Below are 13,925 nucleotides of genomic sequence, written 5' to 3' on the forward strand. Positions count from 1 at the left end.
TTTTGAAGCAGTCACCTTACATAGGCGAGTTGCCTGTGTCTCCGTTACATGAATGCGTCTTTACTAAACGGGGGAAATTACGATGATGCATGCATGACGACGCATGACGATGACCATGAATGCATGACGAAATTACGACAGCTCCATTGGAAAATCTTGCCGGAATCTACCAAATCTGGCATCAGATGGCACTAGCCAACAATCACGCAGTCCCAGCCTTCGCCGTCACTAGCAGCAAGGCCCTTCGAATGCCTCTTGACTATGTCTCCACCTGACTGACGGGGTTTGTTTTATGACTCAATCTACCCCCTGCCACACAACACACCTGAAGATCCTCACAGCCCAGCCAGTGCAGCGCCCTGGACAGTCTGAGGCCGGTCGCTGCCGTAATCGGCGACCGCTCAGCCGGGCCCGTCTGGCCTCCCGAGTCCGCTCACACCCTCATCAGGTGGCGGCTTTGTCTCGGACGGCGTGGCTGGCGCGACACGCGTGCCAATCAGACCTGGCTCCGGCCCTCTGGCTCCAGCTCCGACTCTGGCCCTCTGGCTCGGCTGACCGGGACACGGGGGAGTGGAGGAGGGGAGGGGGTGCAGTGTGGAGGTGTGAGAGCCGAGAGGAGGGTGTATACTGTATAGAGGCTAAAACTGACCCCATCAGTGGACCGCTCGGCCCGATCGCAGGACTGGCCCAATGACCTACAAAACACAGATCCGAATCGAACCAAGTCACCAGAATACAGCCAGAAGTGTTCACTCTTTAGCAAGCCGAAGAAGCCGGTGGGTTAACCGCATCTTAACTGACGCCAGCCGAGCGGACAACAGCATCGATAGCACCGCCCGACGCCACAACAGGGCAGACTCCCCCCCCCCCCCCCCCCCACACACACACACACACTGCATGCACGGCACGGCCGACGGCGGGCTGCCGATGACCCAGACGAAGGTCGGCGCCGACCCGTCACGACAGCGATGGCGCCGCCGGAATGGTGATGAAAAATTCCAGCCCGTCCACAGACGTCGTCATGCAGCCAGCGACGACACGGTGGGGATAATAGGGCGGTCAAGGCGAGTGTCGGGAATCGACGAAAAGCCGGGTGTGTGGAGGTCCGGACCTCGGGCAAGGCTGTGACCAAAGAGGGATCTCGAATCTCGATGCCCTGACCTCAGTCACCTCAGGGCGAAGGAATTGACCAAAGGACGGTATTGGGGCAGGGGTTGTGACCAGGGGGCATGAAAACAATCTTGACTCGGACTATGATCCGGAACATGAATTTCTGGAACACTTGAAAGAGCGAGGATCTTGTGCGGTCAGATGAAACGCATACCAAGAGACCACGAATCGACCCTGGTCTGCAGAATCTTATCGCGGCCGCATCCATGAATGGATCTGGGCGCAATGTGCCATCTGAAAACAGTTGTCCGTTCATAGTTGATTTATGAATCAGTAAGTCAATAACATACCTAAATTAATGGCACTCCCGGCTCTGCAAAAAGCGTAAAAGCATAAAGCCACAGACCATCAGTGAAACACGACGCACCAAACAAGGAACAAAAGAATTCGCTTTCCAACAGTCCCCTGGCCCACATTCAAAACACACCCTCCCCATACTCTCTCAAATCAAATCCACGCAGCGCCATTCTTTTTCGCAGCGCGTCACTTCCGTCTTTTTCTGTTTATAACCCCATTTTATGAGCCCCTTAATTGGCAATTTCTGTGCAGAGCGATATGAGCTCTCAGATTTAGCTTCAGGATGCGACCGGCTTCCTAAATGAGCGCATAAAAAGTGTCGCCCGCAGCCGGTGCGGGCGGGGCGGCGCGATTTGGAAGGGTGCAGGCCGGCGGCAGCGGCGCGGCAGGGTAGATAGAGCGTGGCTCTGAATTACGAGCCCGTGCCGTGCCCGGATAACCGTGGCCATCGGCGGCGTCTCGCCAGCCGGCGCGTTGCCATGACGACAGCCACAGCTGGGCGTCTCCATGGTAACCGGTCGCCGCCGGAAGGCCAGCGTCGCCGCCGACGAGCAAGCGATCACCACCGGGCGCACGACTCACGAGCGCGACGGTCGACGGCAGCCGGTGACGGCATGTGGCGCTGCCACAGACAGACAATCACGGGAACTACAGGGCCCGATAGATGTCCCCTTCCATCTAAACTGCACTCAGGGACGAGCAAAGGAGGATGCACGGGGGCGAGACAAGCAGCGGCGTCCGACCAGCCGGCCCCTACTTGTTGCTCGGTCGCTGACGGCGGTAACAATGCGTGTCCCAATTACCCGTCGAGAAGATGGTACGTCGATTGATCGGGACACGGGGGACGGTACCGTCCCCGCATCACACGGGGAGGAGTCTGGAGGCGATAGCTCAGACAACTTCCATATGCTGGAGAATCTTCCCAGAATAGCTCTAAGCTCAGAACTGCATGATGCATGAAGCACCTGGCTCTAACATTTGGCCGCTAATACCACTGTCAAGAGGTCTGTGTGCTCTAAAATAGGCCAGCAAACGGAGGGGAAAATTAACATCCGGCAGAATTCAAACCCTCGGGATAGCTTACTTAAAATAGCAGTACTGCATCAGAACTTGCTTACCTAAGTTTAGGAACCACTTTGAGTACAGTGCACCAGTGGAGAGGAGATATTTATGGAACATTCTAAAAGAAATGTTTGACAATTGAAAATTCGTTTCAAAAGACGAGTACAAAGCATAGTCATTCTAAATGTGTAAATCGCAATACACATCTCAAGCAAGGGCTTTTAAAAAACTTGGAGCAAAAATAAATGACAAAGCAAATCGGACAAAGAACACCACGTTCCAAACAGGACAATAATCAAGCAGCATACTTCCATTCCGCGAGAGTCGCCACAACCCCCAATGAATGTGACGAATGCTAAGCATTGTCATCGCCGTCCATCTTATCACATTCCTCTTCAATGCTAGGCTATTTTCATTTATTTGGTAGGAATACAAATGCCTCGCCCTCCTCCCTCTTCAATCGGTCAGCTGAAACCCTCCCACCGTCGCCGCCGCCGACGTAAGGGCCAGTGCTACGCTGAGCCCCAGATCCAGAAATCAAATTAGTTGCGGGGCGCGAGGCGGGCACAAATGCGGCCGTCCGTTCAGTGGCCGGAGATCAATGTATCACCGTCATAGTCCGGTGGGGAGTTGGGAGTTCTGCCGCAGCACGGGGCAGTGTCCGAGGTAGACCGGTCAGGAGACAGTGACCTCAGCCAGTTCTCAGGACTGCCTGAGATGTCGGAACATCATGGTAAGTGGCTTCTTCTCATGCACTATATCATGTAATCAACAAGGCAGCCAGGATAAGCTACAAAGAAGACAGTGCGGAAGTCATTGCATCCAGACATGTGAATTGTGAGTGCACGGTAGGCTTATGCCACCGCCACGGTAGGCTTATGCCACCGCCACGGTAGGCATAAGCGACTTTCAACATTTGGATACAGAACTGAAGCTCTACAAAATACTTGTCGCTCTTACGAGAGCCGCTTCCCATGGCTTGTCTCCAGAATTTTGTCACTTTTATCGATTAGCAGGAAACATTAAAAAGAAGGGCGTCTTTACTCCATCCGTAGGTACATAAAGGACTAGGACCACGGAGTGCTCCTGGCCAGCTGGTGCTCAGAAAGAGGCACCCAACCTTTCGGAACGTCAACTAGCAGTGGTTTGGCACTGAGATTTGTTTCGGGTGGTCTGTGTAGATCCTTCATACCAGGACAGCAGTCAGCACTCGGTACAACTGAGTCTCTAAATATGAACCTGATTCCAGTCATAACTAGCTCAACTGCCGCATAACTGTCACAACTGCCCAACTGCCGCACAGCCGTCACAACTGTCACAACTCGCAGCCGGCGCAACTGTCACACAAACGTTTCACCACTGTCCCACCAGTCAGACCCAGTGACAGCAGTAGTCTTTCACAGCAAGACCGACAGCATTGCCTTCGTCCACCTCCACAAAGTTGAGAACGCACTATCTCGCCAAAGTCGAAAAGCCACGAGCATTCTTTGGATTTCTTTTATACAAGCCCTGCGTTACACGTATACGCAATCGATGTTTACCTTGCAATGTCAAATGTTTACGTAAATGTCATACACATTGTGTGGGAACGGCTTTCCAATATTCCTCATCCCTGAATCCAAGATTCAGTCTCGCAGAGACGCTCCCCTCTGCTGCCACCCGCACGAGGCGGTGACAGACCGCAGACCGAACCGCACGGGGAGGGATGGACCGCCGCCGACAGGTCCACTAATAACGTCTCAGGCTAATGCGGTTGATCACGGAGTCAACCGCAGACGCCACGGCAGCGAAGACATTTCGGGGGCGGGGGCATGGCCAGAGTCGCATAGGGCAGGTGGTCAAAGGCAAGCCTCATCGCATTCCTACCTATCGGCCACTCATGGTTGGGAACTAGGAAGTCATTTCAGCCATAGTCAAAGTAATGGTCAGGTTGTCATTACGTCTATGACCCCTTGCTATGGCCAAAATGCACTATGAAAGCAAGATCTCCTCATCATATTCTACCCATTGCCAGAGACTGAATTTCATAGCCACCTGTAAAGAAAGGTCTAACTAGTTGCGGCCCCCCAAATGGCAGACAAATCCATAATCTTGGGCAGAAGCACTGCCTTGCCAGATTCACGGCGCAGCCCACGTAACAGATCTTCCTACGATATCACAGCTAGGAACGGTAACCAGCCGGGTCCCCACGGCAGGTCGGCCGCGTGCCTGGGGCGTGGGCGGGGTAACCCACCTGGGAGTGGGTGGCAAAATAACCGCAGGCGCCGCCACAACGTTCAGTTCACTCGCATTGCGTAGACACGGCCTATGCACGATCACGGCCATAATTCAGACCGTCTGCTGTAGTGAAAGGGGCACTGCGAAACGTTAGGCAGTCGATAAGTGTTTTCTGGGGACTGTCAAATTATTCGTTTTTTGCTGTATTTGTGCTTTCAGCTCTTCGCTGAAGCTTACGAACAACGGTCGACATTGTGCTAATATTTGCCTCAGGCAGCAACACTCTTACGAACGTAATAAAGACGTCTAGGCAATTGCAGTTGTAATCAACGCTGAAATGGCCGAGCAAAGGGGAGAGCCCCAACCGTTGCATCATTTCTCTTAGAATACTGAAGGCATTTCCGCAGTAGTCTGCTCAAAACGACCTCATAATACAACCGGTGTTGTCCAAGTCTAGAGGCAACGAACTCAACCACAACACCCCACCAAAGCGCAGAGTTGTGCAATGCGCCTGAAACCGTGCGTGTCGCCAAATCTCGATCAATACTCGATGTGGGGTGTCGGCTTTTTGCGGCTCCATTGGCCACGCGACTGGCTCTTTGTCCGTTGGGTGCCGATGGGAGACAGTCGAGCAAACAGAAATTGAACCGAGCCGTCACGGACCGGGGCAGATCAACTGTCCGCAGGGCCTCGGCGTGGTGGGAGAGCCCAGAACTCCTAAACAGGAATTACATGAATGCTGCATGGCCCTCAGTGAGACCAAGGGACCGCCAAGAGCCCTCATTGGACAGTCAGGACCGCACGGCTTTTCGCCTTGGCCCCTTGGACTCTCAGACTACGGACCCCTTGGCTCTATCATTCATAACCTATCAGCTTGCTGCCCGTGACCCTCAGCTCCGTATCCGCTGGGGGCCATACCTCCCAGCTGCCGTAAGGACACCCCAGCCATGCAGTCTAAACCCTGGATTCCCCAGCTGGCTGCCAGGATCACTCAACTCTCCATCCTGGCCCCTCGGCTCTCCACCCTAGCCCCTCCACTGCTGCACCGGGACCCCAGCCCGCCGCGCGCCAGATGGGATACCCGTCCGGACAGCGACACCGGGGGCTGTTTTGTGAGCCTCCCCAGCCACGGCGGGGTGACGGGAAAGGCAGGCGGGACACAGGACAGCCCGCAGAGGAGAGCAGATGCTGGCGGAACACAGCACAGCCCGCGCCGGGAGAGGGGAGAGCCAGGTGGGATAAAGAACAGCCCGCGGGGCGGACATGTGAATGGAGCCATGCAGACGATAAATCCTCCTCCATTGCAATGGAAAGCATGGCCAAAGGCTTCAGTAACTATTAACCGGGTCTTCATTGCAGATGACGCCTAGTGGCACCACAAAATCATCCATCTAGCCAACAGTGTAATAAGGTCATCTAACAAATGACGAGACAATGTCATCTTTATTATCTGCGAATGCCAGAGCCCGTTACAGTGTACTCACCAGGACAGGGAGACTAGGGCGCTCAGCTCCGGCGCGAAATACCCAGCCGTTGATGTGCCAGGACCTTTCCGCGCCGCTCGCTCGCTCCTTCCACCTCTCCGTTCCTGCGCAGAGACAGGCAAGAGACAGTTCCACCGGACCAGCTGTCACGGTCCGTGACTACCCTCGGGCCTCCGACCCTCCACACGGGTGCAGTCACCCAGTGACGCCGTCGTGTCCCAGTAGGGAGCTTCAGGCTCTACCACTGTTCAGGTTTGCTGTTCAAGCCCTGTTCAAGTTCAAGCTTCTTGTCACCAACACAATCTTGTCACCAAGATATCTCAGTCCTTCCCGATCCGCCTCCATCCACAGCCCGCTACTATCAGTCCCACCGGAGGTCCGTTGGTCCCGTCGGCCGTCGCTGCGTCGTCGTCGACGCGTCGCCACCGACTGGGCGCCGACCGACGGCCGACGGCGGGCCGTCAGCTGGCCCCCGCCGACGGCGCCGCGGCCAGCCATACGTAAATCAATGGCGTCCCGGCGCCGGCAGGCCGGCTGGGTAGGACCGTGCACACACTGCGGGGGACGGACGGTCAGGGATGGGTGGTTGGGGACGGACGGTCAGGGATGGGTGGTTAGGGATGGGTGGTTAGCGATGGACGGTCAGGGATGGGTGGTTAGGGATGGACGATCAGGAATGAACGGTTAGGGATATACACTGACAGTCAGCGAAAGACAGTCAGAGACGTGCAGTCAGGGATGGACAATCAGGGATACGCGGCCAGGGGAAGATTGTTAGGGATGGGCAGCAAGGAACCAAGCGGACAGGAATTGGCAGTCAGGAACGAGCAGTCAGGAACACATAGTCACTGGTCAGCTCCGAAACGCTGCATCAGAGGTATAGGAGGTGATTGCCACATCGTTGCATGTCTCGCAAGATATTCAGGCAACAAATTGCCCTTACGTGGCTTGCAACAGGGCTTGCATCTCACTGCTTTGCATCATTTTGGGTTTTTGTTTAATTTACATACCTGACCAGGGACCATATGAGCTCATCTATTGAGATCTCATTTACTGAGAAGTTGTGTAACTGAACACAAAAACACCGAAGAGACAAGTGTCGCACTGCATCATTAATTTCAGAAAGAAATAGCCACCTTGTAATGTTCCATCCACGATTTCTTAACCAATTTATGGCGCGCCTTGCGTCTTCTTACGTCTTGCGTCACGCCAATCAGCATTACAAATATACCTAAAGCTCCTTTATCGCGTGGAATTCATCCAATCTATACTAAATCATAAAACTGCACTAACAAAAACGAGTATGGCGCATATTCAATATCTTTGACAGCAGGCTGGCAGAGATAGCCGTCGCCCGTCGCGCCACCAGAAGGCAATATTTGCCGGTACGTTGACGAACGGTGGGGGACATATCGCCAATAGGCTCGCTCCGCGATACGGTAAGTACGGACAGATGGTGTGAGAGTGCCCAGCGGAGCGATATCGATGGGAGGGTAGGTGAAGCGATAGCACGAGAATTAAAGAGGGGTTCAGTCAGAGTAAAATATGGGAGGAGGTCGACCGATAGATATAACTTTATCCTTTGTCAGCCATGAACAAAATGTCTTCGCTCTCCAAAACACGTAGGTGCCTATCTCATTTCCTTCTTATCCACTGATATCAAAATAAACTCTAGGAGAAAGAGCAAATGTAACCAATGAAAACCATGAACATTGAAGCCCCAAATAAGAGCACCACTATGTCAATGACCTACCCGCCCCCAATTAAAGTTGGTAGACCAGTAGAGACCTTTCCGACCTCAGACCACACCACCCGCTCGTGCCGAGCCCATCAGGCTGGCACCGACATCCTCCCGCCGACACTGATGGATGCTGCATATGAACCGTGCAAAATATGGATAAATAAATGGTCGCCGCTGGCGCCGGCCTCAGGCTCCGCCGAAGCCATGAATCACCGAGCTCTCAAACTTGGTGGCCCGACTGGCGCCGGCAGCTGCCCGTGTCAACCTGCGTCGGCCGCAAATCATCGCTGCAACGCGCGCGACGACACGTGCGCGCGGCCACGGGGCAGCGCCAAGGGGCAGCGCCAAGGGGCAGCGCCACGAGGCAGCGCCACCAAGGGCCACTAGCACTCAGTACCCATTGCTTGTGTCCGTACCAGCGTCCAGCCCACATGCTCCCTCATCAGGGTTGTTTGTCGTGCCGGCACACGCGCTCCCTCGTCTCAGATGTGTGCCGTCACGGCGCCGGAACACCAGTTCCGTTCACCAGGACACCGTTCCGGCTCCCCGCACCGCTGCACTGGCCGCCGTGAGGATAGTGGCGTCAGGAGGGACGCGCCATGGGGAGACAGTCGGACCGGAAGGCTGGGAGATGGTAGAAGCGTGCGACAGTTGGGAAGGGGATCGGCAATCGGGAAAAGGGTCGGCGCCAAGTTGAAAAACGGTGGAAAAGTGGTAAACAGAGTAAAGTAGGCACACAGGAAGATGCCCACCGTAAGCTACTTTGCCAGGACAAAAAAAAAATAGGAAAGCACCTGAACTACCTAACACAAGATACAGAAGACCAGCATTGGCTTTTATCTTGCAGATCCACTCGAATCCAGCCGCGCCCTACTGCTAATGGGCATCTTAACATCTCCCGTTCTCACTACACCTCCCAGCACCGCCTGCAGTATCCTCCACTGTACATACACGGCGGCTGCACGGCGGGGCGCGTGCCGACATCACCGAACGGCAGTCTGTCAGCCTACCCGGCACCGCACCGGTACCGCCCCAGCACCTGCGTTCGCCAGTAATGAATGGCCGACATTAGGGGATCGTCCGGCGCCGTCGGACGCGCACGGCTGTCCAAACAGAACTGAGGGGGCGACTCTGACGCGCGAGGATCGGGGAGAGGAACTGGGGAGAACGGTGGAACCAGATGGGCTGCGCTTGATGGTGGAGGGCTGCTCCCGTTCATTGTCAGGAACTGAGGGACTGATCACGTTCCAGCACCGTGAGAGAGCACTGAACGTTAGAAATAATCAAAGGGAATGTCCCAAAATATGTTGATTTGGGTGGGAAACCAACGACATCCAAATAAAAATCATTTTACACCCTCATCTCTAATTTTTAAAAGTAAAAAGTCCCAGCTTTACTGAGAACAAGCATTTGCATTGATGGTCTGCATTTTACTTATTACATTTTACCACTTTGTATAGAAATTTATGCCATTGATCCATTTTCCACTCTTTTTGGGCCTTATTTGACTGGGCAATTTTCCACTCTTATCCCCCTTTTTGGAAAGAAATTTTCCCTCCGACATCCAAGCCAAAACCCAATTTTGGGACACTGGGGAGTGCCATTTGAAGACAAATTGTTCACTGTTTGACAAGACAATGTTCACTGTTTGCGGGGCATTCCACGTCAAGTGAGACAAAAAATGACCATTTTGAACCTCACCTCCTCCGATTTTTGCGAAACTTTGTGAAACTACTCATCTATATGTGAAAAGAAAGGAGACATGTTTTTGTCAAGATATGACGTCACGTTTCCGAGATACACGTCATCAAACATTGACGTAGGCAAGGCACATTATCATCTTTAAAGCGTCATAACCATTGAAGTTTTAGACATATCACCATGAGACAAAGTGTGAAATGGAGGGAATAGATCAGGCTTTAATTTGAGGATAACAATGTTGACGTTATTAGCTAATTAATGAACTAAATTAAAATTCAAAAAATAAATTTTGATTTTCTGAAAAATGGGTACCCTTCGATTTTGCTGATTTTTACATATTTTATTCTCCCATACATTAGCTACATCATATAAAAAATCCAGAATGGGCCGACGTCTACGTAACTGTCTTTTGGACTTCGTAATGTCTGGCACTCGCGTGTTTCGTTTTAGCAACCAAGGAGAGGCGCTACCCGGAGATGCTTCTTTCTACCCAAAACCAAAGCAAACCTAGCCTGACCTGACGTGACCTGACCTAATCTAACACGCGTAAATATGTACAGCCCTCACGGCAGTTGCAGACTGGCCAAATACTACTTAGATACCTACGAACATTAGCCCTCACGATATTTGCCGGCTGGCCAGATGCTACTTAAAAAACGAATGCGTGTTAAAAGTTAAAACACTTGAGGCTGACCGGCCACGAGCCAGCCACCTTTAGATTACGAGGTGGGTACACTCGACACACTAACTACTAAGCCACGAAGATAGCTGGTCATCGCGGAGATGTAAGGCAGTTTTTTTTAATGATGCAATTGTGCATTCTCCGGGCAGCGCCTCTCTATGGTTGCAAAAAGGAAATACGCCTGACTCTCCCAGCGCTAGGGGAGAAAGGCCCGGTTTAGCAAAAACGGTATAAAAAACGGAGTTTGAATTGTAGGTGGGGCGGTGGGGAACTTTGGTTTCATGGCCCTAGATCAATATCTTCAAGATCAAATGAGTTTAATCGTGATGAAATTTGCTGTAGTGACTATTTTGCGTTTATACGCCCATAGCTCTAAGAGTTACCGGCCGATTTTCCTATTTCTTCCTTTATACGACATTTGTAGTGTTATGAGAATCTCTAGTTAATCCAACCATAAATTTGGCAGTTAGTGGCCTGCTAAGATTAACCCTCTAGTGCCCCCGGTATCATATCTGTAAGTCAATTTGCAGAAAATTCGCCTGCTAATCATAGAGGTGAAAATTGTTGAAAACCCTGCTGTATCAGAAGTGGTACGTCTTGGCAACCACCTGGTGGCAAAATTTTTAAGTAATGATTTCTCAGTTTCCCACCAGGTGATTTTGAAGAGGGTCAGTTTGTCCTTTGCCGAAAATCAATTTGAGATGCAAGTGTAAATTTAAGCATTTAGAAAACAAAAAATTAGTTATTTGGAAAGAAACTTGGCATACTGTGAGACAAATGTTCAACATATATCATAGTATGTTGCAAAACATCGCAACTTTTTCAGGGTCAAAGATATGGACCCCCTATTTTTGGGGATACTAGATATGATACAGTGGGCATAGCACTCCAATATTTTCTATGAAATTTTCGCCGCTGCGACATACGGTGTGCCAATACCATAGTTTTCTCAGGTGATAAGCATTGCAATGGCCTGTGAGTCATTGCAAACGACGATGATACAAGATGCATAAATTTGTGAAGTTCGCACCTCTTGCGCCAGATAACTCTATTTCGCTCCAGACTTAAAATGTCATAACGATATTGGTACGCTTATGCCGCCTCTCATCCTTGTCAATCTTCCAACATCTAGCTTTCTATGAGTGGCCTTGCATGCCTCATACATCTCGACTTTTCTAACGCTCATAGGAATATGGTTTTGCAACTGTTTGACGATGACAAGACAGACTCCGGACCGAAGGGCGTGGTTCCTTTGATTTCCTATCTAAGAAGTAGGCAACCATGCACTTCTGCCAAGTTCCAGCAGGTGCCTGACACCTGGCAAGCATTTTCACTGCCAGGTATGTCATTTGTTGTCATATATTGACATATACCGCCAACTGTGGTAGCTGAGTGCCACTGAACAAAAAGGATTTATAGGTACTAAATTAACATGGATACTACTTTTGTACTGACCATAGAATAAAAGTTGCGACATTGCGTAATGCGTATGCTCACCTCCATATGAGGTCAATGAATATTGTGCAAGTTCCTGCCGATCGGTGCAGTTACCTGTACCTGTGTTGTCTGACACGTACAACGGTTATTGCACTGGTCAGTGCGCGGCTGTTATACTGACGCCGATGACATCAGGACCGCACGACCAGTCAAAGTACTAACTGACGATTCACAGGTTGAGAGTTTCAGTCACCCGAGATTGTCCGGCTATCATGAAGATAAACCAACATCGTCTTTGGCATTGATCCCGGTCCGTCGGCAGGCTGTCCAGCATTTTGCATCAGAACTGCTTCACTTCAACCAATTACCGCGAGCCAACTGTAATGTCATCATTTCTATATCAAGTATGCATAACGCATCTACGTTTGAGAAGCACGGCCCACATGTCTGAATTATGCAAAAATTGCACAAGTGCAACGCGCTGTATCGTGGAAATTGAAGGAATAGAAGGCACTCGTAAATAGATGCCTATGATTAGCGTTGTTCCCTAAGCACCGACTGAAAGGACATTTTGATACAAGAAGGATGCCAATGAAATATTAAGAAAATGTTCTGATAAAAAGTGCATAGTAAAGGATGTCTTGTTGGCATTTTACACATTTTAACTGCCACTTTTATCACTGAAATTTTTAATGATATATATTTTCTCATCTATGTCTTCACTTCCTTCTGTGTGGTCTGATACCACTAAAAATTACCAAGTGGAATGCCCAATGTATCATATTTGATACAAAATTTATTTCCGAAATTTGAACTGCGAAAAAATATTTGACTCCAGATTTCGAACAAGGGACCCAAAGTGAATCATATGTTACAAGGTGCTAATTTTAGGAACCGTGGAACTATGTGTGGGCATTAGAGGGTTAAGATGTCGCCGGCAAAGGCGGGGATCGGCCGACGCGGGAAATGTTTCAGTCACAGATTGTGTTTGCACCCTAATAATTCAATTTTTACTAGTTGCTTTTCGTATTTATTTGACCATAAGATTGCCTGTACATTTTTAAGCCTTCACACAAAATTTGACACGAATCAATCATGATCAGCGGTAAGAAGCGCAGTGCAAAGATGGAACCGTCCCGCACCGGCACAGTCTACCATTCAGGCGGCAACGGCCGGCGCCGGCCGCCGCGCCGCTCCGGCAAGATGTTTGACTTTACACCGCTATTACTTGAAAAGTTGTGGACCGATTTACCTATTGCTTGCACGGGAGGATTTGCAATTCAATTCTGGATAGATGCTGAAAGTTTGACGTTAATATAATAATTATGGCGTGAGTTATTGGCGAAAAACAGGTGGGGTTGGCGAAATCCGCCCCTTCCATCGCCCGTGCTACGTTGCACTACTTGTACTATATCATCCAAAGTTATCGTTGGCCCACTCTAATTTTCTCAGCACGTATGGCTTACGTGTAGTGAAAGATAATATCTAAATTTGAGCAAAATCGAAGGGTACCCATTTTTCACAAATTAGATTTTAAGAAATTAATTCAAAATAAAATAAATTCAAAATCACCAAAAAATGTTAAAAGGGCCAAATTTAACTAGCATAACCCCTTATGTACACGTTTCAGTTTGTTTGAAATTAATAGCTTCAAAAATGTTGAAGCTATAGATCTTTCAAGATTGCAATACACGTCCAATTCTGCTAAAAAAGCAGAAGTTTAGCGGCTTGTATCTCTGTAGCCCGAGGGCATATGACAAAATCCTTTGACCCTCAGAGGTTTCACCCAATAGCCAACAAGTATACCAAGTTTGAACAAAATCGCAGAGGTGGCCGATTTTGGCTGTCCCGGTTGACGTGGAATGCCCCTTGCTCAATAGGTATACCGCCGGTGGAAACCGGTCATGGATTCAAATGCCCATTGTTGTATTTTTGATGTTCTCCTGTCAGAAAAGGCACATTTCATTGGCAAGGTATGCAATAGGCATTGCATTAGTGAAATGCAAAATCTTAATAAAGGCAGTTGTTGGCACCGTTGACGTGCTGTTGTGCCGCGTGCGCGCCACCTAGCGAGAACCTGGGTAAGCTTTAGTTGTCGGGTCGTCCCGAGGGACGTCGGTGATGGCCCGAGAGA

At 50.4% G+C, this 13,925-nt stretch overlaps 1 protein-coding gene across 1 annotated transcript in view; it reads right to left on the bottom strand.

Moving 5' to 3' along the window:
• Positions 1-13,925, bottom strand: part of LOC122381345 — an 81,185-nt gene that overhangs the window by 65,534 nt on the left and 1,726 nt on the right. The window lies entirely within an intron of this gene.

This window comes from Amphibalanus amphitrite, unplaced genomic scaffold (assembly GCF_019059575.1).
Source record: "Amphibalanus amphitrite isolate SeventyFive unplaced genomic scaffold, NRLGWU_Aamphi_draft 000119F_arrow, whole genome shotgun sequence".
NCBI lineage: Eukaryota > Metazoa > Arthropoda > Thecostraca > Balanomorpha > Balanidae > Amphibalanus > Amphibalanus amphitrite.